At 32.6% G+C, this 24,894-nt stretch overlaps 1 protein-coding gene across 1 annotated transcript in view; it reads right to left on the bottom strand.

Moving 5' to 3' along the window:
- Positions 1 to 24,894, bottom strand: part of LOC129799436 (GATA-binding factor A) — a 52,755-nt gene extending 27,861 nt beyond the window's left edge. Inside the window, exon 1 of the mRNA XM_055843292.1 lies at positions 24,570 to 24,894. The gene's annotated coding sequence lies outside the window, so the exon portion shown is untranslated. The remainder of the gene's footprint in view (positions 1 to 24,569) is intronic.

Here is a 24,894-nt window from a genome sequence, read left to right as displayed (position 1 = left end):
ATCAAAAAACTGATTTTTTCTTGTTATTTATCATCACTCTTACACCTATATATTTACCATTGACAGCCTTAAAAATGTACAAATCCACCATTTGCCTATCAAATGACATAAGCTCAAAATGTTAGCGGTTTACATAAAGTTGGTTGCACGTTTTCACCATTTTGAATTAGTTTTTTTAAAGAGGCAACAAACTTTTGATTTTTCAAAAATGACCAACTTTTGGAAAACAATTATTTTTGATATGAAATAAAATTAATTATTTTTTTTGAAAACCATAAATAATATATCTACGGATTACAAGGAACTCATCTGCAAAAAGAAAAATTTGGAAAAGTGTTTTTTTCTATCATTTTTTTCACTTGATTTCTCAAACATCCATTAGGCAACAAACTATTGACACTCACTGTATAGTAAAAAATGAATACAAATAAATGCTGGAATTGTAATTTAATACATCAAATGGACTATAAAACATCAATGTCCGCGTATTGTTGTTATTTCACACAAATATTGGAGCATATTTATTAGGTGAGATTCTTAACAATCTCACCTACTATAATCCTAACAAAATCTCATGTCCTCCGATCGGCCCCAAACTTTGCAAGAATGTGTTTTGACACTTCCTGATCACGAATATACGGATGGCTAAAAACCGTTCCCGTCCGTCCGTCCGTCCGTTCGGCCGCTCTTTGGAGCTTAATAGTTCCTAAACTAAAAGAGATATCGACTTGCGGTTTTCGGCAAAGGTTATATATCGTATGGAAATTGCAACTTGGTGCATTGAACCCCCACCCCTCACACAGAGAAATTTTAGTGGCATAACAACTCCAAATGGTGTTGTCGGACACACCAACCTCAACCCCAAAATCAACTAACCCCAATTCGGTGTTCAGAATACACCAAGTGGTGCCACAAAGTAACTAACACCGGCTTTGGGTTTCTGATTACACCAATTTTACACCAATTATTAACACCAAATTTAGCGTTGTTGGAACACCATTGTGGATTTTGTATCACACCATCTCAAGAAAATATAGGTGTTCCTTTTACACCAATAAATGAAAAATGTCTACAGATTTGCAACTAAAACTAAATGATCAAAGGATTTAGAATTAGGGCATTGGCATTCATTGGATGGGATTTGAAATTAAATTCCTGGGTGTTTCTATTTAAGAATTTTCCATTTTTCTGCGTGATTTTTATTAATTTTTGACCATTGTTTGAGGGCTTGGGGCCCTCCCTGGATGATATTCTCTGTATTTCAAAGCCATTTGGTGCGTGAAAATCTTTTTCCAACATTTAAGCCTGCGCCGAGATTTGAACACGCGACCTTTGTGATGACAGTCGAGCATCTTCCAGCTGCGCCACGAACTCCTATAATGTATTCAAAGCATATCGGGAACCCTTGCATCGGCACACACGATATTCCAAAATTAGAGATTACAATTAGAATTACAGATTTGCAACTAAAACTAAATGATCAAGGATTTAGAATTAGGGCATTGGCATTCATTGGATGGGATTTGAAATTAAATTCCTGGGTGTTTCTGTTTAAGAATTTTTCATTTTTCTGTGTGTGTGTGGTCGATGGTGAGCGACGAACACCGTTTGGCGTTGCAACAGCACTGTTTAGAAAATTGATGGTGTTACTTTTGCACCATTTCAGAGATTTCTGTGGCGGAGTTAATACAACACCGCCAAAGCATTTCATAGAACACCATTGATTCAAAACTAGGTGTTAATTTGGTGTGAATTCTACTACGTTTGGTGTTCAAGCAACACCAACACCAAATTCAACCCCAAATTCAACACCGCTTTCTCAAAATCACTTCTCTGTGTGCTCCTTCCGCCATTTTGAATACCCTCATTCTTTTGTTTTCTCAATACCTCCGCCCCTATGGCATCGATCGGGCTTAAATTTTAGTATGTTATAGCTAGGTCTTAGGGCTCTCGATCAATACTAAACTTAAGGTCCCCCGACCCCCCTGACCCGAGCTATAAGTGTCCAAAAAAAATTTCTTAAAACTGCCATAACTCCGGTTCTAATTGTCATAATTTAAAAAGTGAGGGCTTTTTGGAAAGCTCTCGTGAAATTACACTTCCTCTTCTAATATCACAAGTTCGTTAATCTACCGCTAGGGGTGCTATTTTTAAAAAGAAGATTTTTCAATTTTCTAAGTTAAATAATTCAAAATTCCTTTACGTAATCGGGCTGAAATTTTAGTATGTTGTAGCCGCTGATTATACCTATCAAACAAAAATACTTAAGTCGATCCATAACCCCTGACCCAAGATATAAGTGGTCAAAGTTCTAATATTGACCGGCCTCTATCTCCGGTTCTAATTAACACTTTGAGCTAAATTTTAGCTTTTTGGTTTCGTCTCGATGACCACTTTCAGATGGAAGTTCAAAAGGTCGCCACAGGTGGCGCTGCGATACCGTCAAAATTCATCGAAATTCAAACTAATTTTTCTCAAAAATTCCTTTGTGCAAGTTAATGAAATTTTAGAGTGTAATAGTTGTGGTTTCAATAGAACCGGAGATATGAGGGGTCAAAGTTCAAGAAATTCAAAAAATCATATCTCTGGTTCCATTTGACCGATTTTGATGAATGAGGGCTTAAACGAAAGATCTCACCAAATGCTACAACTTTTTGAAACATTTGAACTTGGTGGGACCAACACCAAAGGCGCCATAGTCGAAAAACCAATTTCAATATCACATAACCTCAATTATCTCGACTACCACTGAACCGATTTTGATGATTACTTCGACATAACTGTGGAGAACATTCGTGTCTACATTTCGTCCATACATTATTTTTCTATCAGATAAGGCGATCTGTCCGATTTTGCCGTTTATGTGTGAAAAAATTGACTTTTCCCATATAATAATGCTTTGAAACCACTCAGATACCAATTTGACTGCTTCTACTCGACCAAGACACTTAAAATATGGTTTTAAATGGAAAGTCTCACAAAATACAACAATTCTTTGATATAGTTGAAGTTCATCAAATGAACACTTGGGGCGCTCTGGTCGAAAAAACGAATTCAGAAACAAACAACCTCGATTATCTCGGCTTCTGATTAATCGATGAGATCAATTTCTACGGCAAAATTATAGAGATCATTCTGGTCTATATTTCACCCATATATCACTTTTCTGTCACTCCATCCAAATCTTTGATATTTTGGTTTAAATGCAAAATTTGTATAATTTCACGATTTTGATTCAAAATAACTGAATGGCGTCCCACAACTTCAGCTCTAAATCGAATTTGCATGCATTTCAAGTTAGCTCATGTTAAGAATCTCACCCACATAAGCCGGTTAGGATTATCTGTCCCTTTTATCAAAAAAGCAATCTCTATTTTAATACCAATGATCAATCATTCATATTTATGAGGATAATGGAACTTGGATAGGATTAAGTGTGCGTCTTTTGCCATTACTTTAAAACCATCAACGAAAAATAAAACCTTTTTTTGCTTTCAAGCTTGTGGGGTAGAGATATGCATACATACGTACTCAGTCACGCTCACGCACATATATATCTATATCTATATATATATATATATATATATATGATTTATTGATGCAATTATCGTGAATGATCAACTTCAAATAATCTATTCCAAATCACTGCGATTTTTGTAATTCTAACTCTTATTTTTTATTATACCACACCCTGTACAAAGATTTCATAATTTATCAATGCTCATCGGTATATAATTTTCAGTAGCCATTTAACACCTCATTATATGAATTATTTATCGCTTCTTGTTGCTTCTCATGAAAGATTACCTACTTATAAACTACCTGTGTTACGAGAATATTATTTCGGTGTATTCAATTGACATATTTTGTGTGTTGAAGATTTTGAGTGAGATTAACATCAACAGGTAGCAAGATAAAAGGCATCTCAAATTTTATTTGCGTTTCTTTTTTTTTGACGAACTGATCTGTTTATAGTTTCGGTCACATCATATATAGAGAGAGAAATATAACAACACACTCCAATTTTTCGGTCACTGTCTTTAGAGATGAAGTAGAAAAAATATACTCAAGTGTTATGCCTTCCATTAGGCGGTACTCTGTTATGCTGGTTTCATAATTAATTACTTTGTGAACTCTTTGCCCAACCTAATATATTCATATATTATAAATGAAAATATTTTAATTTTAGGTTTATTTTGTGAAGCAAGAAGCATATAAAACCGTGTCTGGAAAAGAATCTTGGAGAAACTACTACGAATTATAAAAAATCACATATGAAAAAATTAAAAGGGAAATTCGCTATTTAACAATTACAATTCATAAGCTTAATGTATGTACTGTGATATAAAAAGGATTATAATTTTTGAGCTAAATTTATATATTTCTAAAATCATCTCTTTTTTTATTTTGAATTAGCAAATGTGCTAACTGCATTTTTTTGCATTCGTTGTAAACGACCCGACTCCTGCATATTATCATAGACGAAACTAGAAAATTTTACTCATACATACAAGTCGCCGTAATATGAAGGTAATATGAAGGAGTGTTGAAACGACACATCGCTGCAAGGCGCTTGCGACTAAACAAACACAAAGCAATTTTTTTTTACGTGTTCTAACAAATATCAACGGCCGATACAAGGAACAAAGAACTTAATATTTTCAAAAGCAATTTATTTATTAAGCAATTTTACTTTTTAATATAAAAATTATTGAATACAAAAATAAGTTGGTGTAGCCTAAAACTAAAAAATATTAGAAACAGTTTTTGAAATCAGACTACAAAAATTGCTCCTTTTTGAAAATTAACAATTTCACAAGTCTTAAATTACTTTTATCTGCTATGTGAATTAATTTATTGCGATCTTTCATCTTTCTAAAATTATTTCCTTGGTGATTTATTTCCGCTTATTTCTAAGGATTATCTTGATTATCTTGGTGATGAGCATGATCGATCACTTTTAACTCTTTTCTTAGCAATCACTCAAGAAAATACTAAATAAATTTTAATGCAGAGTTTTGAGAAAATATTCGGTGCTGATTTTTGCAGTATTTGGTGGGTTTGAATTGAAGTACTTGAAAGTAATTTGAGGGAATCTGCAAAGACAGAAAGAATATATTAGAAAAGAAGAAAATATAAACATTTCTTTTATAAAAATTTTTGCAAATTTATTCACTATGATTTACAGAAAATTGATTTATTTAATATCATACCTTCCTACTCCTTCCACGAAGTCCAATAGATCTTCGAATCTGCCCATTTGATCAGAAATTTATTAGACTGTGGAAGTCTTCTTTCCGGAAGAAATTATTGGCAAATAGGAGATTTTCATATGCTTATTTCTCGCAGAATTTGCTTTATTGTCTTAGAGGAATACCACCAGCTTCCTCATGATTCTGGACTTTCTGGATTGGCTGTTGATTGTGGAGAATCACAGTCGCATCACAAACACTCCTTTAGCTACCTTTCTGTGGATTTTCTGAACATAAAAACATTGATCACTTGATGGTTTTGGTCTTTTCCACTCTTTACAACTCACCTTTATCGTTTAATATCCTGATGGTAGCCATTCCTGCATAAAATTTCCACCAATTTGCACATTTTCACGAACAGAAAAAAATAGCTTAAGCAAGCCAACTGACGAGAAATGGAACAATTTCTAGACTGTAAATTCTCGATTCGCTCGATTCACACTGACGTCACAAAATCACTTCCCCTCCCGATACGTCGTACCTGATAGAGCAATGTTATGATTTGTTGTGTGAAATGATAAATCCCAAATACCTTGTATCTATTGTAGAAAAAAAGCAAAATATTAGTTAACACAAATAAAACACTGCGCGTGAATTAATATGTTTCAAGAGGTCGACAAATTTCTGAAATCTCTGCATTAAAGACCTTATATTGTCATATTTTTAATGCTTAAAACTTAAACAATATAAGATATTCAGTTTAAATACACATACAAATGACTAATAAATTTTATGTATTTAAAGCATATGAAATGGTGTAGCGTGGCTGAAAAAAATGCAACAACTTTCAGAACGCATATCTGTCAAACCGCTGGTGATAGCGGTTTCTTATTTGGTATAGTGGTAGTTCTTTTTATTGGTTAAAAGCTTACAGTAGCATTTTCGATAATATTTTGTAAAACTTTTTTAAACCATAATGGAACTCAAACGTGACAATTTAATGTCGCTATATTTTTATCCGATATATAACCTTTGGCGAGCACTGAATGGGTCAAGTGGTAGAGCACTCGCTCTATGATGCAAGTGTCCCGGGTTCGAATCCCCTTTAGGTCACCAGGAATTTTTCTGGCGTTAAAGGTGTTCGGATTGTATCCAGTGAGCTTCACTGCACTTGATTCCACGGGCATGGGACTGACAACCTCATCCCGTACAAGAAAAAATAATAATGCGTGTCTAGAAATCCCCTTGAGGGAAGGCCTTGTTCCTTCATGGAATGTTGTGCCAGCATTATTATTATTATTATATTTTGTAAGAAATGCAGAAGCAGCTGTCGTTAGGGCTCTTCAAAACCGGAATGTAATTAAACTTTCCGATTTTCGAAACATAACTTAGTACAGGGATACTAGTAGCATTTTAAAATGCTTTGATGAAGGTCTAAAAAAATTGCTTCATCCCTAGTCATCGTTCTTAAAATGAAAAAAACAAATTGAACAAAATCTGCGTCACATCTGCAAACAAACGATCTCTGAGACGCATGGATCGCAAATAACCATGAAATAAATATTGTTAAAGGACCTCTATATGAAGCCTTAAAAATCCTGAAAAGAAAGATACATCGTCGATCCTCATAAAGAAGTTATGCTCGATCAACGAAGGAGTAAATTCACTTGCACGTTCATGGTCAGTTTCAGAAATGTCATCTTTTCTTATACAGTAGACTCTCTCTCAATCGGGAATATGGGGCGAAATGTCATCCGGTTTAGCGATAGAATTGAGCGTCAAAGCCTTTGTAAATTCCACAAAAAGCGCTCAATTATAAAGAATCACGATAAAATAGGAAGAACTGCAGCGAATTTGAGCGAATTAGCTTCATAATTAAACGTGAAAATTGTCAACAAAATTTGTCGCCCGATTGAAAAAGAGCCGATTGAGTGAGAGTCTACTGTAAGAAAAATTTTCAATTGAGCAATTAATGTTCAAACAAGATGATTGTGTCTATCTGAAAGAAAGATCATACGATAATTTAGACGTTCGTATGACCACCGGAAGTCAAAGATCACCTTATTTGAAGGTCTCGACTTCCTTGAAGACAAATTATCGCCTTTCACTGGTGGTTTTAGGCTGTACCGTCAAAACGAATGCCAATGTGTTTCTGGAAATTGTCCTGGAAGGAGTGTTGGAGTCGTGGACAAACAAAAATTTTAGTAAGAAGTAATGCAAGTTCGATCAAGACTCGACAACGTCGCAAAAATCACTCGCCGAACAAGATTTGGCTAAAAAAAACGTTTCGCACTTCATTTTGGGAAAACAATAACCTTCACAATTCTTGGATGCAACATCGTTAGACTTCTCCAAAAGAGGCATTTTGTTGGTCAATGATAGGACTAAAAAGTAGCAAAGTGTCAATGGGCTGTAGGCAGCCCTTCCTCGTGAATAGCAGGCCATTCAGAAGGCTGACATTCATGCAAACTCCGATGCATTTTCTGACAGACTTAAGACCATAATTAAGTCAAAATAAGATCGTATTGAATAAACCCGATAATATTCTAAAATTTTGATGTATTTACTACCATTTTTTCTGTATTTTAAAAAAGTTGAACAAAAAATGAGGATAATATAGCGCTTTAGTTTGTTGCAATTTTTTTCAGCCACCCTGTACATATATGTAACATATGCTACATTTAAAAATTTGCATTATAGCAAAAGCAATTTTGGTAAAGTTATATAAAGTATGTCAAATTGTGTGTTTATTCAAATTATAGTGCTAAAAATGTGCAACAATTAATTTTAATGTATGAAGAAACATAGATATAATCTTCATTAATCGAGATGAGTATAAGAAAAAGCAAAATATTCCACTCATAATATTTAAATTTATAAAATAGTGAAAACATTTTTTTATATAAGTATAACAACTTTTACAATTATAACAACTGTGTGTCTTTAATTTTGAATGAGAAATATACGATGCAACTTCGAAACTTTATGGTTGATAAATAGAATATCAATTGGATGAACAAAGCCGAAACTTGTAATGCCAGTAATATAAGCAATGAATTTTAATAAACTCTTTAGAAAATGGAGTTCAATGAATAAAATGAAAATAAAGAAAGAGATGTGTACGAAATAACTCAAACCCTTTTTAATCAATACATAGAACAATGTGAAGGAAAATTTAGATTTAGATTTTATAGCGGGACGGTGGTTTTAACACATATGTATGTAGGGGAGACCGGGGTACTTTTAGCCAGCAAATGAAACTTTTTTCTCGAGCATGATTTGTGAAAGAGTGATAAGGTTTGTCTAATATTTTTATGTTTCATAAGTTGCATTAGAATATTGGTTATATGAAACAGTGTAGTTCAAAGCTCTAAAATCATTGCCTTTTTCTAGAGTGAATAATGCAAAGGATATGACACTTTGGCTACACTTGCCCCGGCCTGGGTAGAAATAGCCAGACAAAATTTTAAACTGGAGATACCAAATATTGTTTCACTTGATACACTGAAGCCCACTGATGCTAAATATATCACTTAAAGCTAAAAAAAAGGGCTTTATCCGACTTTTTTGTGAAATTTTTGTAATTGCGGCAAAAGTGATGCAAACATCCTGAAAAAAAAATCTGTTTCACTAATTGCTCATCCTTATGGCAATACAGTAGACTCTCTCAAATTCGCGCATATGGGACCGAAATGTCAGCCAAATTAGACAGAAATTCGGGCGACAAACTTTTTGAAATGCAACGATTTTCTGTTCATGTGCATATTGAGTTTACACACTCATATATATAAGGTAAATTGCATGAAAATACCTCAATAATGCAAAATCACATCAAAATTAAGACAAACCATGCCAAATTTGAGCAAATTTGATGCATTTGATAATCATAATCAAACTTGAAAAATGACAACAAACTTTTTTCAAATGTAACCGCTGCTGCCCGATTTAAAAAATAGCCCGATCTTAAAAGAGCCGAATTTGCGAGAGTCTACTGTATTGCTTGGAATATCAACAGTACTTTTTCATCTTACATGTATTAGTGGAAAATACTTTTGTCTACCTGCAAAGCATTCCACTTATGTTCATGTATATTTATTTGTATAGCTCGAGTGAATAAATTATTAATTAATTAATTAAAAAATCATTGATAGTTTTAGCCCGCCACGGAAAAGTGGCTACAACTGCCCGGAGGGCTGTTTCAGTGTTTATCATCTTATATAATTAAGGAGATAAATATTATCCAAGTGAAAAATATTTCTTAATAAACTTTATTAGACAAGAAACAAAGTAAAACTATGAGATTTTGACCAAATTTGAGAAAACCAAATGTTGGGCCAAAGACTGTAGCATCAAAATTACGATTTTATACCCATTTTATAAAAATGCTTCTAAATTGTAGGATAACAGGATCAGACTTATAAATATTTCTAGGAATATGGGAATGTGTACCTACTTTCATTAAAAAAAAATATTTTGCTCATTGAATATTTTAAGGGCAATGAGAAAAATCCATTGTCTACTTTTACCGCTGGCTAATTGTACCCCGGTCTCCCTTATATGCCAAAACTATCGTAAAAAATATTGTACTCTGTGGAGGGGGATAATGTTATGAGCAAATGATTACTTTTCTTGAGTAAATTATTTCTTGTTCCTAAGATTTATATCTCACGGAAACTTCTAATCAATATTTTTTAGGGTCTTCGAAAATTTATACTCGTAAAATAATTACAAAAATTAAATTATCCTTTATAGGATTAAAAACTACTTACGATAGAAATCATCGTTCAAGTTAACATTTTTCACACCCCGACAACAATATATATATATATATATATAACTAACATATTATATAACTAAAGCCCGACAACAATATATATATATATATATATATATATATTCATACATTCATTTTCAACCGCTTATCCCTATTGGGGTCGCGTCTGGCGCATGATATTCTGATCGGCGCTCATTTGATTTCGGCTCTGTTACTTCGAATGTACTTCGAATAAGCTTCTGAAATATTTATGATATATTCTAAGGTACTTTATCTATCGATTTAAACAATAAAATAATATAGACCACTTTTGATCTTCTAATTGACACTCCCCCTTATGGCCTCTACATCTACACACTAGAGAAATATATGTCCATATTGTAGCAAATTCCCTACGCTTGTGTGAGAAAAACTCTTTAATATGGACATAAATATCTCTAGTGTGTAGAGGGCATTAAGGATGAGAATATTTTCAAAAATTTGAAAAGTAAAAACAAATTCCCCCCCCCCCCCCCCCGTGAGTAAATTTTGTTCCTACGCCCCTGTATATATATATATATGGTCTTGTATAAGGTTATGTGTTTATTCTACTTAATGTATTTCTCCAATTAATGAAAATGGTGCATGTGCACATAAAAAGTAAGCCTAAAAATGTAAGCCACTCACCCTACTCATCATTTTAGTTCTTTTTCTTACTCAACCAAAAATAATAGCGAGATGCCATGTGCTGAAACCATTATGCGTTTCGTCTAGAATTTATTTTCCTACCAATCCCGTCATCTTTATACTATTATTTGTCGCTGAGTGCTATTGTTACTATTCCTGCACCACGAGCTATATAATTTAAGGGAATAAGGTTTGCCATGAGTAGATTCGAAGAACTCGATAAATTGTATATAATTAGAAATGTGTCACTAAAAGGGGGAGGTTCTTCTACTAAATATTTGACTGAAAAATCCGAATGGCGTTGCGAAATTATGTAGACAAATTTACTTTAATGGCCTCTAATACATTATAATACCTTTTCGTCAGTATTTCTAATAAATTGCTTACGGTTTGTGTTCAAAAACTCTTAAAATTTCATCTGTAATTCCAGATACGCATCAATTGCTCTATTATATATAAGCGGTGGAAATAAGAATAATAACAACTATATGAATTATAAAATTAATTTTTATTTAATCAATTAGACGTACAGACCAGAAGGCCATGAAAATAAATTTTAAGTGCGTTTCATATTTATGATTATGAGTGTCAAAATGTGTGCATAAAGGTAGGGCCTCTAATCTGCTGAAGTCTGATTTTATCGGGTACCAGGGAGGCTGAATTTAATAAGATTCCAAGTTAATTAATTAAAAATAATATTAAAGAAAGAACATCGATCCTATTGTATTAATTGCTTGTATAAATAGATTTATGTTATCATTTATTTTATCATGGGAAAAATATCACGTTCTAAAATTATTACAAAATTTTACAAAACCTACAATGATAAACACTATCGAGAAACGTGCACTAAGAAAAAAACAGCATTTGATAAAATAAATGATATAAAAAAGATAAATTGAATCTTGTAATTCGTCAGAAAAAAACGACTTTTCTTCGGATCTTTCAACACCTTCTTACACCTTCTTTTCGTTTATCTATGATTATTTTCATATTAACGGACATCAATTAAACATTTCCATGCCCGAAGAATCGTTTTTGGTGTAAAATTTTAAGTATCGGTGAATATGCTTTTTAAATCTTATAAAGGTTTCGATTCAACTCTTTCTTGTCCATATAGGCTTTTAAGTCGAATAGTTCATAGCTTTTCGATCTTTTCTGAAACTGAAGTTCAGTCAAGCTACCGGTTTTGATCGATTTTATAGGTTAGGCCCCTGTGTAGACCTATAGCTGAAAGTGAATTTTTGACCAAATTCATCTTCTTCTTAGTAGTGAACTTGGGATAATTTTTTTTAATTTTCTAATTTAAAAGCAGGATGGGGCACGAATGTGTAGTCTAATTACTGCTTATATGACCTAAGCCAAGTTTAGTGCATTTTGAAAAGCAAAATGTATTTTTATTAATTTTCTCTATACATGCAGCTTTTTGATTCAAAATTGTCTTTATTGGAGTTATAAGTGAAAAAGTACCGGAAGTAATCATGAAAATCAGACTCATATAACCCAGAAGCCGTTATATTACAATCTCGTTTACGTTAATTATGAGTAAAATAAAATTTATGACCACAAAGTGGCGTTTGCACAGTACCGGCAAAAGTGAGCCAAAATATCCAGATTGGCTTTAAAGAAAATGTAAGCTTTTCTCGAAAAATACTTATAAGACACATTCTGTAGAATAGAGCTTTCAAGGAAAAAAAGTTGAAGGTGACATATAGGAATTAAAACATGAAAGATGAACTTCTTATACAAAATAGAAAAATATTGGGTCACTTTTTCCAGGCATTGTATCTTTGGAAATGAAAGAAAATGATGGTTCAAATTTGACCTCATATTCGAAAGCTTTCCAATGGAGTTTTTTTGCAACATTTGACACACAATTGAAAAAACAGGTCTTATAATAGGCTAAATGGATATAGAATCTGATAATGGATGATTTTAAAAGGATTTACCTTTTGTGAAATCACCAAGTTTCATTTAATTTTAAAATTTTAATAAAAAATATTGTTCTTTGATTATAATATTTATTTAGTATTTGATAATTTCAATATTTATATTTTTATAACCATCAATTGGGAGATTATACATGCCACAACTTTACAGAATATCTTTTTACGGCTTTCAAAACATCTTTATCATAAATATGTAAAAAGAATATCAAATTGCTGTTTCGATATCAATTTACAATAACTCTGACAAAGCATGTGAGCAGTCACATAAATAGCTATGTTAGGAGGGATGGTTATTTCAAATCTTAACATTTTATTGCAAAAACTGTACAAAATATACTCTTTGAAAAGGAAAAAAACACATTTTTTATAAATAAAATTAGTCATTTTATAAATTTCAGCAGAATATTTCCTCAGGAAAAAAATAGTTTTAAAGAAAATTCTGACATGATGTTCTCTATAGACAAATACCGTCGCATAATTTATAGAACGTGAAAATTGTGATTACAATTTCCACTAAGTTGATAAATAATTTCGTAGAAAATATTCCAAGTCCATTTTGACAGAAAAAGACAAAAAAAAATGAAAGAGAAGTGTCCTCTAATATGAAAACCGTAAATTTACCCTCTTGCTTGGTTATCACAACCATACTTAATTATTTTCACAGTCAGACTTATTGGTTTTCCTAACCAGAGTTCATGGTTCTGAAAACCATAAATTTAGGCATTTAACCATGAAGTCTGGTTGTGAAAACAATTAACAATGGTTTTGATAACTAAAAGAGTAATAAATACTGCATCCGATATAGCTCACCTTTTTTCAAATAGTTATCAAAACAAGAAAAATAGATGGGCCTATATTAACCATTTTTTATGATGCACACAACCATATCTAAGGTTGTTGTATACTATTTTTTATAAGAGTGCAAAAAAAAATCTTTTGCACTGGTTTAGAAAAAGCAGGAAAGATAAACTGATTACAAATATACCCAGTGTATGACATTCAGTGTATGTATGTATATATTTTTTATCTCATATATTCTCTGACTCTAACACATTGTGCTCTAAGAGTGGATATTTTTAATAAAAGCATTGGATCGAGGATGAACTTATGCAAAAATCAGAAAATAATGGATTTGTGTTCAGCGAATCCACATTTTTTAATTACATATAATTATATACTCTTAACTACATATAATTTAGGAAAATAAGACGGTTGAAATTTATATGTAGGGGAAGGTTTTGCACCTTCGTAATGTTGCAGCTTCCAAGTTACTAAATGATTTTCATCCACGGAGATATAATCTAAAAGCTAGTCCTACATCCCACATTTCCTGACAAACTTGGTAGCCTAGGCCTTTTTTTCCTGGCTCCAAAAGGCAAAAATAACAAATGGGCCTAAAATCGTAATTCTGATGTGTAATATTTTATGCAGTTTTGCACACTACAAATGTCTTTTCGAAAAAGCAACTATTCCAAGTTATAGAATGTTTATTAGGACTAATATTTACCGTGAAAATCTTTTGCTTGAAGGGGGTCGCTTTTTTGGGTGGAGGAAAATTCATAAAAATTACCATCCTTGCAGTTCAGGAAAATTGAATTTTCCAGCTTCGTAAAAACATCTGTCAAAATTACTGACCACCGAGTTTGAGAATTCTTCACTGTTTTGAGTCACACTGTGCATGCCGCTCGGGATATTTGACTCATCAGAGATTCCACTGAATAAATTCACAAGAAAATTGGGATATTAAACAATTTTCACTAAAATCTCGAAGGAAAACACGCACTTTCCCATCAAAATGAGACTTCATCAGATGTTTTTATTTTACTTTTGTCAAATTAAACATTAAGCCTGAATCTGCTTATGGTAAGTGTGATTCTTTCATTGCCCATGTGGTGCGTTTTGAGAATTTTTCATCCAATTTGCTTTGTTTTCAAGCGGAATTTTTCACATTTTACTTTAAATTAATCACTGGTAATTCTAAGAATCACTGATGTTCAAAAAATGTTCTGTGAGACAGATTCGAGACTTTAGAGAAAAAACAAGGATTACAATAGGTGTGGTTACTACTTTCTGATTTGTGCAGTGATGAAACTAGACTGCTTATGGTAGATGTGATTCTTTAATTGCCACTTCAATGTGTTTTGAGTATTTCTCATTCAATTTTCCTTGTTTTAAAGTGCAACTTCCCCCATTTCACTTTAAATTGGTGGCTGGTTTTTTTTGAAATTAGTTACGTCCGAAATATGTTCTGTAAGACCAATTGGAGTGTTAGAGAAAATCTGAGGATTACATTAGGTATGATTATGAGACAATCATACCTAACCAAGCTCTTAACTGACTGTCAGAATGGAGGGAAAAAATGGTTTTTCGAGTGTCAAAACACATGTGTTAGAAAAATAGCCTAAAATTGATTTTTAATGCGTGATACTTCCTACAAATGGTGAAAACCAGTAGGGTAAAGTGGTACAAGTTGGACAGTGGTACAAGTTGGACAATGGTACAATTTGGACAGAGCTTTTTATCGTGATAAATTTAGTACTGCATTTTTATTTGTATATTTTTAATGCTTTAGTTTTATAATTTGGTTTCTAGTGCTTAAAAACAAATTGTGTACTGTATTTATCAAGAAAAAAGCCATGTCCAACTTGTACCGGCGAATTGTCCAACTTGTAACACTAATTCCAAATTATACACTTTACCCTAGATGAAAGTTCCATCTAAATAGTGGTGCCCAAATTTTTGTATCCGGTGTAATGTTTTCGGGGAAAATGGGGCCTACAGAAGTGGGCAAAAGTAGTGCGAAGCTGAGTTAACCAGGGCACATTCGTAAAAAATGCCGCTACGTTTTCATTTTCCTGTAGAGGAAAATCCAAGGACTTTCAGGAATTTTGTGAGGCAGAGTTACGAACCCAATATGTATGAGATTTTTTTTGATATAGTGATATAGTTGATTCGGTGTGTGTGGTATTCAGTAAAAAATCTTAAATCTTGGACTCCTTTTTTAATACGAACCTTCAAAAACCTTCCCCTATAAGGAAAATCAAGCTTATACTGTGCAAATCAAGAGCACTAGATATAGTTATGCAACTAAATTCACAATACTATTACCAGTCTTCTACATTTAACATAAGTCACAACGGCAAATTATACCTAAACATACATTTAAATATGCTAGTGTAAATTGAAAAAATACCAGAAATAAAGAATAAAGGTAATAAAGAAACTCTCTGGGAAGCTCTTGAGGATGAGAAGAAGGTGGATTCCAGCGAAAGTGTTTTGGCGCCGGACTCATGTGTCTAATGTCGCCGAGTTGTTAGTAACAAAGTGCAGGATGACGATTAGAGCTGAATCTCTCCTTACAGCTCAGAAAGGAAAAAACCAATGCAAGTCGCTTCACGTTATATGAAAAGTATATCGAATAATAAAAAAAGTAAAGGATCACCACTGAAGCAATCAAGATGGTTTGTGCGGTCACTCAGTGGATTTTAAAGTTGTTGCTTTGTGGTTTTGTGCCGATGTCGTGGAACCACTTGCAGACTAATGGGTGTATGATGTCACACATGTTTATGTTCTGCTTTGATGCCTCTACCGCCGAAGCGTGATTGTCGTATCAATTATTCTGCGGAGAAGAACCTCCAATCAATTTTTGCCACCTTCGAATTGAAACGTCCAAAAAAAGGCAAATGGGTCCCAGAAGAATTCGACTGAGACAAATTTTTATTGAATTTGTATGTTTCTTCCTCAATACATTAATTAACTTTTCACTTCAAAGTATTTCACCTCCTCCACATGTATTATACATACAAATGCTTTTGTGATAAAATTGTTCCTGAATTATATTAACTGGATTATTCTTCAATTATTAAGTCATAGCTTGTGAAGAGAAAACAATAAGAGGTATTGACTTGTGCCTTTTGACAAATATTGAAAACCTTTGGACAATTTTAGTTAATCTTAGAAGGTATATTGAGCAAACAAACTGCCTATGATGAGGTTCTTATCCCCACATATTTAATCAAATGAAGCGCGCATTACACATAAGTTCCTGAAATATTTATCAACCGATTCCAAACATTTTTCACAAAATTTTGTTGAAAGAAAAAAAAATTGTTGTTTAAATCTACCTTGGGCTCCTCTAAAATAAGAAAAGATTTCAGTGTTTTAATTTGACACACTCTATCTTTTCTATGAGTTAGAATATCGCAATATGTAGCCACAATTTTATATGAAATCAGATTTTATAGGAATGTAAATTCTACCGTTTTTTTCTCTCTGTCTAACACTTATTTCTTGAGTTTAGAATTTTTTGTAAGTTTAATATATATTTAATTATGAGAAGTTTTGAAAGAAATAAAATCTTTTAACAATTAGTAATCAATTATATAATAGTAATTTCAAGTAAAGAATTACGTCAAGTAAATTTCTTCTAATTTTAGGGCTTTCCCAACATTCCAATATGACAAAAAAATAGAAATGTTGATACGAGAAAAGGCCTTCATTTAAGTGTAATAACTTAAGATATAATTAATCGTGAGTAATAATGATGAGTTGAAAGAGTGACTGTTTCTTTTCTCTCTTAACTCCTAATCGACCGTTCAATCATTGCACAATAATCTAGATAATTTTTCTTTTAAAATTAGAAGAATTTGGGTTTTCGTCAGAGCTTCTGAACTTTGGTATAAGTATTCAATTTGAATAAGTTAATTCTCCTGTCTTCTAATCACGTCTAACCCTTTACAATTGCGTACAGTTTAACAGTTCAACTTTACAATTACAAGGAATTAGAGATAACTTTTAATTATTTTCCTTGATTTTATAATGTTTCAAATTGATTTATAAAAATCAGATGAATTATCAAATTCTGAAGAACTTGTAGTATACGTAAGATATTTTTCGATTGTTCGAAAGATTTTAATTCAGTTTTACCCTTGTTTCAACATATATGTAATTCATAATTACCAAGCAAGGCCAGAAAAAACTTTGAAAGTTTAAAACTCAAAGGGTTCGTTGAAACTTAAAGAGTTCTACAAGATGATTCAAATAAGATCTGATACAACATAGTAGGAGTTCAAGATAAATTAGAAAAACCTATGATAAAAATGGAATTTTCTTCATACATATCCAAAATGCAATATCTCGAGAATTATAAGAGCTTTTTCAAGCAGTTTTTGTATAGTCTACTAAATTAACTCTACGAAATGAATTTTAAATGATCGAAATAGCATAAATAGATTTCGAGAAAACGGGGAAAACTGTGAAGTTCAGACCAATCAGAGAAAGTCGATCAAAATGCTAATTACAATGAGTGTAAAATAATGTAATAATCACAACCAAAAACTATCAAATCCTACGCTGTTGGATTTTCCAAGGTCATAAGTAAGATTTCAAATTGCTTGTATTTGTCAATATTACTTTTAATAATGAACTTCGATCTGTGAAAACTGTTTTGACAACGGGTTACCATTAAAGACGATTGAGTCACCATTGACCCAAAATGAAAACTTTTCCCACGATTTTTTAATATGTTTTCTTCTCTAGTCAGAAAAGATAATTTTTTTCGACGTTCAAATTCGATCCCTTAAATCCGTAAATGATTTGTCCGTAAATGTAAGGGGTAATATCTACCAGAACGATCAAATGTGACGAATTTTCGCGAATTAGGGGGAACTGGGGCAGTAGTAAACAGGGGTAGTTGTAAACACTGTGAATTTTTTTCATTAATTTTAAGACTCTAGAGGATAAAACTCATGAGCATTCATAGATACCATGGGGATGTATGTCCACAGATGAATTGGTCATTAAAATCCTAATACTTTCCCGAAAATGTTGATATTTCGATTATTTTGATCATTTAGATTTCCACCTGGAAATTAAAAATTGTGTAAAATAATTGAAATGTAGCAATACCAGTTCTTTCCTACATCTTTTAGGATTATATTAATGCATTTACTAGAGAAATTGAGATTTTCATTATTTTAAAAGGATTAATAATTAGTCAGAAAACAGCATTTGGGGTAGATTTAAACAGGCAATTTCCCCGTAATTGTAGATGTCGCGAGTGTAGAATGAATGGCAAAATATTTTTTTTGGTATTGAATCTCATGGTGGGAAATTTTTCGTTGGCTGTGTCCAATAAGAAGTCACATGATATCAAAATATGGGGAAAATCCATTAAAAAATGTCTTTGATTTGTATGCTTTTAGTTTTTATGCTATTTTAATTGTTCTTTGTAAAAAGTGTAGTGATTTTTTGAATAATATACTTAAATTTTCATTTACAAATCTTAAAAATTCAGCCATTTTTGCAAAATACATACTTTACCGTAGACAAGATTTCTCAGAGTATCTGCAATCAAAAAACTAAATATTTTCTCTTACTTAGCCGATGAACTAAACTTGTACTTGAACGGTACATTTTTTTCTAAAATAAAATTTGAATTTTTTAGAAGAATTTTAAGCAAAAGAATGCAATTTTCGGTGTATTTTACCCCATGTTTTTGTCATTTAAAGTAAATTGTGATGGAGGTAAAATAAAATCTACCGTTCAAGTACGAGTTTAACTCATCACCTAACAGGAAATATTTAGTTTTTTGACGTCAGATGAATATATTCTGAGAAGTGAGGAGCTCAGAGCAAAAAATGCTCGTTTAATAGGGAAATACATACAACGAGTTTTTTTTTGCTCAGAACGCCCCAAATCTTGTCCACCGAAAGTTTTTTTTTCTATTAAAAAACCGTCTCTAAAAATCAGTTTCAACGGCCGAATTTTTAAGATTTTTAAATGAAAATTTCAGAAAATATAGTTAAAATGTTGTAGTTTTATATTTTCAAAAGCTCTAATTAAATAAATTTTTGTTTTATCAAAAAATGATGACAAGGAAATATATTGTTTTTTTAGTCTGCGAGACCAACATAACCCATTAGATTTGAGCTTTTTTAAACAAATTTATGGGATGACTCGCTTAGTCAATTAGCAAAAGTGACAGCTCTTGGGCGGAGAAATCTCTAACTGAAGTTTCGCAGTTATGACTGTATTGAAATTGCGAAACGAAATTGGAATTGAAATTGAAATGAAATTGGTGTAAACGAAAAAAAACTATAAAATATAACATTAACAACCTCCCAATTTTTTCTCCGCTCTTGCAGTGTTTGGAAAAAATTGTTAAAATTCGAACTTTTTTGGAAAATGCAAAATTTATATGCTTTTGCCTCACAGAGTTGTCAGACTTTGAATAGCTCTAAAACTCTCTGAACTCTGAACTCTCTCTGAAGCTCTCTGAATCTGAACTCCGGGTCCTATATTCAATTTTTTCACTATTTGTGGACACAATATTAAATGTCTCTCGTAATAAATTCTCACCGTCTAAAATTGATAGGGAGCCCTTGGCGCCCACTAAGCTCTTTCACTTTTTTCTAATTTCCCTCATTTATTTAAAACTATTTTTAGAAGCAATGCCGTCGTTGCGGGTGACTTTGCACTCGGGGGGTGACTTTGCACTCTGCTGTTCGTGAGACTTTGAACAATTCTAGCACTTATTGATAGTCTTCGCCGATCCGGTCTACCATGTCAAAGTATATAGGGATATGTTATGTACCAGGTAAGGTACAATGATCCCCAAAAGGATTCTTGTAGTTTTAGTAATAGTCAATTAAATGCTAATATAGGTATTTTGTCAAAAAACGCCTCCGTGAAAAAGTTATTTAAAGGTACAATTCCAAAATCGATTTCAGAGTAGTAAATTGTCCAAATCCAATCTAAATTTATCTGGCTAGAATAATCCACTTCGATTTTGTTGATTATTTTTATTAAAATATCTTTTTCCCTATTATCTTCCTAAGAACGCATGATTTATGTTATAAAATTGCATATAATGATCTTTCTAAAACTTTATTATAGAAGTATTTGGATAAAAATTATCCAATTTTGTGGGAACTTAAGATAAAATGACCGAGATCTACAAGATGGAATGGTCGCCATCTTGATTTGACGTTTTTATCCGCCATTTTGAATAACTGTCAAAACAAAAATCTCATCCGATTGAGCTGAAATTTTAGTATGTTCTAGCTGATACCAAGGCCTTTTCAGAACATATATAAAATCCGACCTAGGTCAAGTGATTGTCTGGATATAGGGGCTCCAAGTTCAAAATTTTCACATTTTTATGAATACAGAACTACAGGGAGCGTCTTTTATCGAAACCATCAGAAAAAAACAGCGCTATCGTTAGGCGATGAGATCTAACAAACAAACAAAAAGAATAGTAATGTTTTTGTTTATAACAGCGCATTATTTGAGAATCTTATAAACTCTTTTCGCAAAGATGAAAAATAAAAAAAAACTAATTAAATGTACTTTTCGTTTATTTATTTTTTAATTATGTTAAAGTAAATAAATATATAAAATAAAAGTCTCAACCATTTTTAATGGTTACTGAGGCATTTCGTTTAGGTTTCAAATATTGAAGATTAAAAAATAAAGACCGCCAAAATATGAGTATTGCAAAATTATAAACTTTGAGCCTCTGTATCTAGATAAATACTTGACGTAGACTGCAACATAGATACGTTTTGAAAAGGCCTTGACATCAGCTACAACATACTAAAATTTCAACCCAATCGGACCAGTTTTAGGGTTTGACAGTTATTCAAAATGGCGGACAAAAACGTTAAATCAAGATGGCGACCACGTCATCTTGTTGATCTCGTGCATCTTACCCTTAGATGTGAAGATCTTCATTGTCGTTTATTATCAGAAAATGTTGATTTTTTAGTATTTATTAAAAAGTGCAAAGTCACCCGCACCTTATCCCAAGTGCAAGCCTTTTTTTCTTGATTTTTTTTAACATAGTAAAATTTTATAAAATTAATGTTAGTGGCACAAAATCCATTCATTAACAACTTAATACAAATAATTTTATCCAATAACCCCCCTCCCTTCACTTTAACTATCGACTTTTAGAGGGTTAAGTTGAAAAACAGCGAAAAAACGTGCAAAGTCACCCGCAACGACGGTACCTAAATGTCTTTCGTAATAATTCTCCCCCATTAAGGTTGATAGGGCGCCCTCGACGCCCCCTAACCTCGCAGGGGAACAATTCTTACCTCGATTCTTACACTATATTTGCACAAATATATATTTGAAACTGTCAAATTTTGCTAAAAATTGTTTCTTTTTCTTTAACTATTTTTAAAGACCATATTTACATGTTTTTCATAATAATTCATCTCCACCTAAAATTGATAAAGCGCCCTCGGCGCCCCCTAAGCTCTTTCATTTTTTATATAATTTCTCTTTTTTTAAAACTATTTTTAAAGGCAATATTTAAATGTCTCTCGTAATAATTCTCCCCAAGTATGATTGATAGAGCGCCCTCAGCGCCCCCTAAGCTCTTTAATTTTTTTTCTAATTTCCACATATTTTAAACAATTTTTAAAGATTTATGCTTGCGTTTTGATATATTTAGCTTTGGAACATTTAAAAGGTGCCTTCGGCGCCCTATTTTTGATTTTTCTCGGAAACAAAAATAATATTGATAAAGCGCCTTCGGCGCCCCCTATTCTTTTAGTTTTGAAAGCGCCCAGGGCGGACCGCCCCTCCCGCCCCCCCGTCGCTACACCACTGCTCGTACTCCATGGATTGCAAGATGGATGGAAAGGAGAAAATTCACGGGCACTTTGGAATCTCTATATGCCTTGGTTACCAATTAAAACAAGAGCTAACCAGAGCTACCGAGGAGATCTCAATGCAAACGAGAGCTGTCCGGAGCTACCAGAAGCCATTACTTGAACCCCCAGAAGAACATCAGAATGATCTTTTATATCATTCACTTTCTCAACCACTAGGAACTATGTGGGATTGCTTCCTGGCGAGAACACCAGAACTGGATAGCCACAGGCCTTTAATTCTTCCGGAGGACTCCCAGTTTGAGTCACCGACATTTAATATGAATTACAAAAATTACATTAAAATTTTAATGTGCAAATGTGATAACACTCTTAAGATCATGGTTCTCATAAATGTGTTTTGAGTGATTTATAAATCACTCAAAACTTTGCCCCATTTTTGATAAAAATTACTAATCGGCTCATAACTGATTGAAGTCGCTTCAGACTAGTAAAAAAATTCAAGACCTTTCACGAGCCCAAACATGACCCTATTCGATTAAGAAATACGCTCTCTAGAGCCTTTTTAACCTTTGATCTTTTTTTGGCGAGGAAGGGGAGGGGGGGGAAATAAGGGGCATGTTAACAATTCTTCTGTAGACGACTTATGGGGGAGGTTCGCCCGAAGTTGCCCAGTCTCTATCTCTAACCGTTTGGGCTCTAGAGCTTGCAACAGCCGGACGGATCAGACGGCCAGACGCACAGAGGGGCAAACAGCGTTACGCTATTTCTCAACAAATCGTATGAAATGTGAAGATTTGTTGAGAAAAGTGGTCTCCGGGTGGTGGAAGGCGGAAATTTTGGGGGGTGATAAATCGAGGGATTATACATATACTGCGCTCTCTGTAAAGTTCAAGCAGTAAAATCAGACCTAAAATGAAAATGTAAATATTTATAGTTCTTGTACACGATGATGATAATTACACTTTACCTTCTTAGTAATTTTTCCTCCGACGAAGGCTTCGACAGTTAGTTTACCTCCTTTAGAATAATTTTATGATCAAATATAACTTAATTCAGTTACTCTAATTGTAATTAGTATTTTTTAACTCCGTACTAATGTAATAATTACAATTACACTTTCCCATAAATAATTTAGTATTTTTTATGCAAGAAAGATTCCCCAGAAAAGCTATGCAAGCCATTGTGAGGAGACCTTGACCTCAGGGCAAACCTAGGACAAGGTGGCTGAATAAAATTCAGGATCTTGCATGGGAGCGCCTTGGGATCGAACCCGAACATCTTTCTGAAGTGGTGGAGGATCGACCAGCGTGGGCTGCTAATTTGGATGTCACGGGCCCGCGACCCCAATAGGGATAAGCGGTTAAATATGAATGAATTTTTTATGCAAATTTTAACCCTATGTATCCTTTATCGTTTATTGCATTTTTTTTCCATAAAACAGGCGAATTAAATCTACTAAGATCAAGATTAAAACAATCAAATTACAAATATAGCACTTAAGCTGAACCTTTTCATTCAGGTATAAAGGCCGAAAAATTAAGATTATGTGAAGAACACCTAGTTGGAATTTATTGTTGGAATAAAAGTGAGAGACTATGTTTTGTGAGAGAATGAGTCCCCAATTGAGTAATAATGATCACAATTTTTGGTGAACACGATGCGGAAACGTTTGACATACGATCGCATCTCTTATTAAATGGAAAAAAGTTTTAAACAGAGGAGGTTCTTATATACTCAATGAACGAGTTCAAAGATTCTTCTGTCTTTAGTCGCTTCACATTAATGCCATGCCACCAATTTATTTGATTTGCATATATTACCATTTTTCTACGTCAAAGTGAAAATATCGATCAAAATAATATTATTTTGCAATTCTAATGATTACAAAATTTTATCTAAGAAAATACTTTAAAAGAGCCTTAGAAAAGAGAACAAGATCAATTTTTTTTAATCATTTGAAAATAATTATGCAGATATAAATGAATATAAATATCAATTATAAACATACTTGAGAGGATTTTCTTACTCACTGTGCCGAAATGCCTTCCACTTCCCTCCAGAACCAATTTTATTCCCAATAATCGTTTGCATAATATTGCGACTGCACAACTTCGCTTAAATTTAAATAACATACACTCAAGCAAGAAGGAAGTAATACGGCAACCATTCATGAATACACAATTTTCATATTTTTCATATATGTAGATTTAGATTAATTCGAATAGATTTTAATAGTCATATCCTAATTTTCTAAGTTTATAGTTGTATAAAATTTTATATGTATCCTGCAATACCTATGTATGTATTGTTCTATATGTATACGTGTGTATGTCAAAAAATCATAAATAAATTATAAGCTCACCTTAATTTTTATTTAGACATAAAAATTACATTGTTTTTAATAGAACACTTTGAAAATACTAAATTTACTGAAGGTGCGCATTTATTATTTGTTGTAAAGCACAATTTTTCACAGAGATTTTGATTTGATTCGAAGTGATAGTTTTCTTCACAAAAACACTTCTTTTAGTATAATTTTAAATTTAAATTGCTCAATTACAGTTTTATTTTTCGCATAATATATTTTTAAAAAAAATCTAAGGCACTTTTTGTCACTAATTTTCATGACCTTTTATAACAAATGAGTAGCGTGCGTGTCTGCACTCACTTAGCAACTCTTTCAAACT

Source organism: Phlebotomus papatasi, chromosome 1 (genome assembly GCF_024763615.1).
Source record: "Phlebotomus papatasi isolate M1 chromosome 1, Ppap_2.1, whole genome shotgun sequence".
NCBI classification, from domain to species: domain Eukaryota; kingdom Metazoa; phylum Arthropoda; class Insecta; order Diptera; family Psychodidae; genus Phlebotomus; species Phlebotomus papatasi.
The sequence above is the reverse complement of the archived record's forward strand: the minus strand, read 5'-3'. Positions and strand labels throughout refer to the sequence as shown.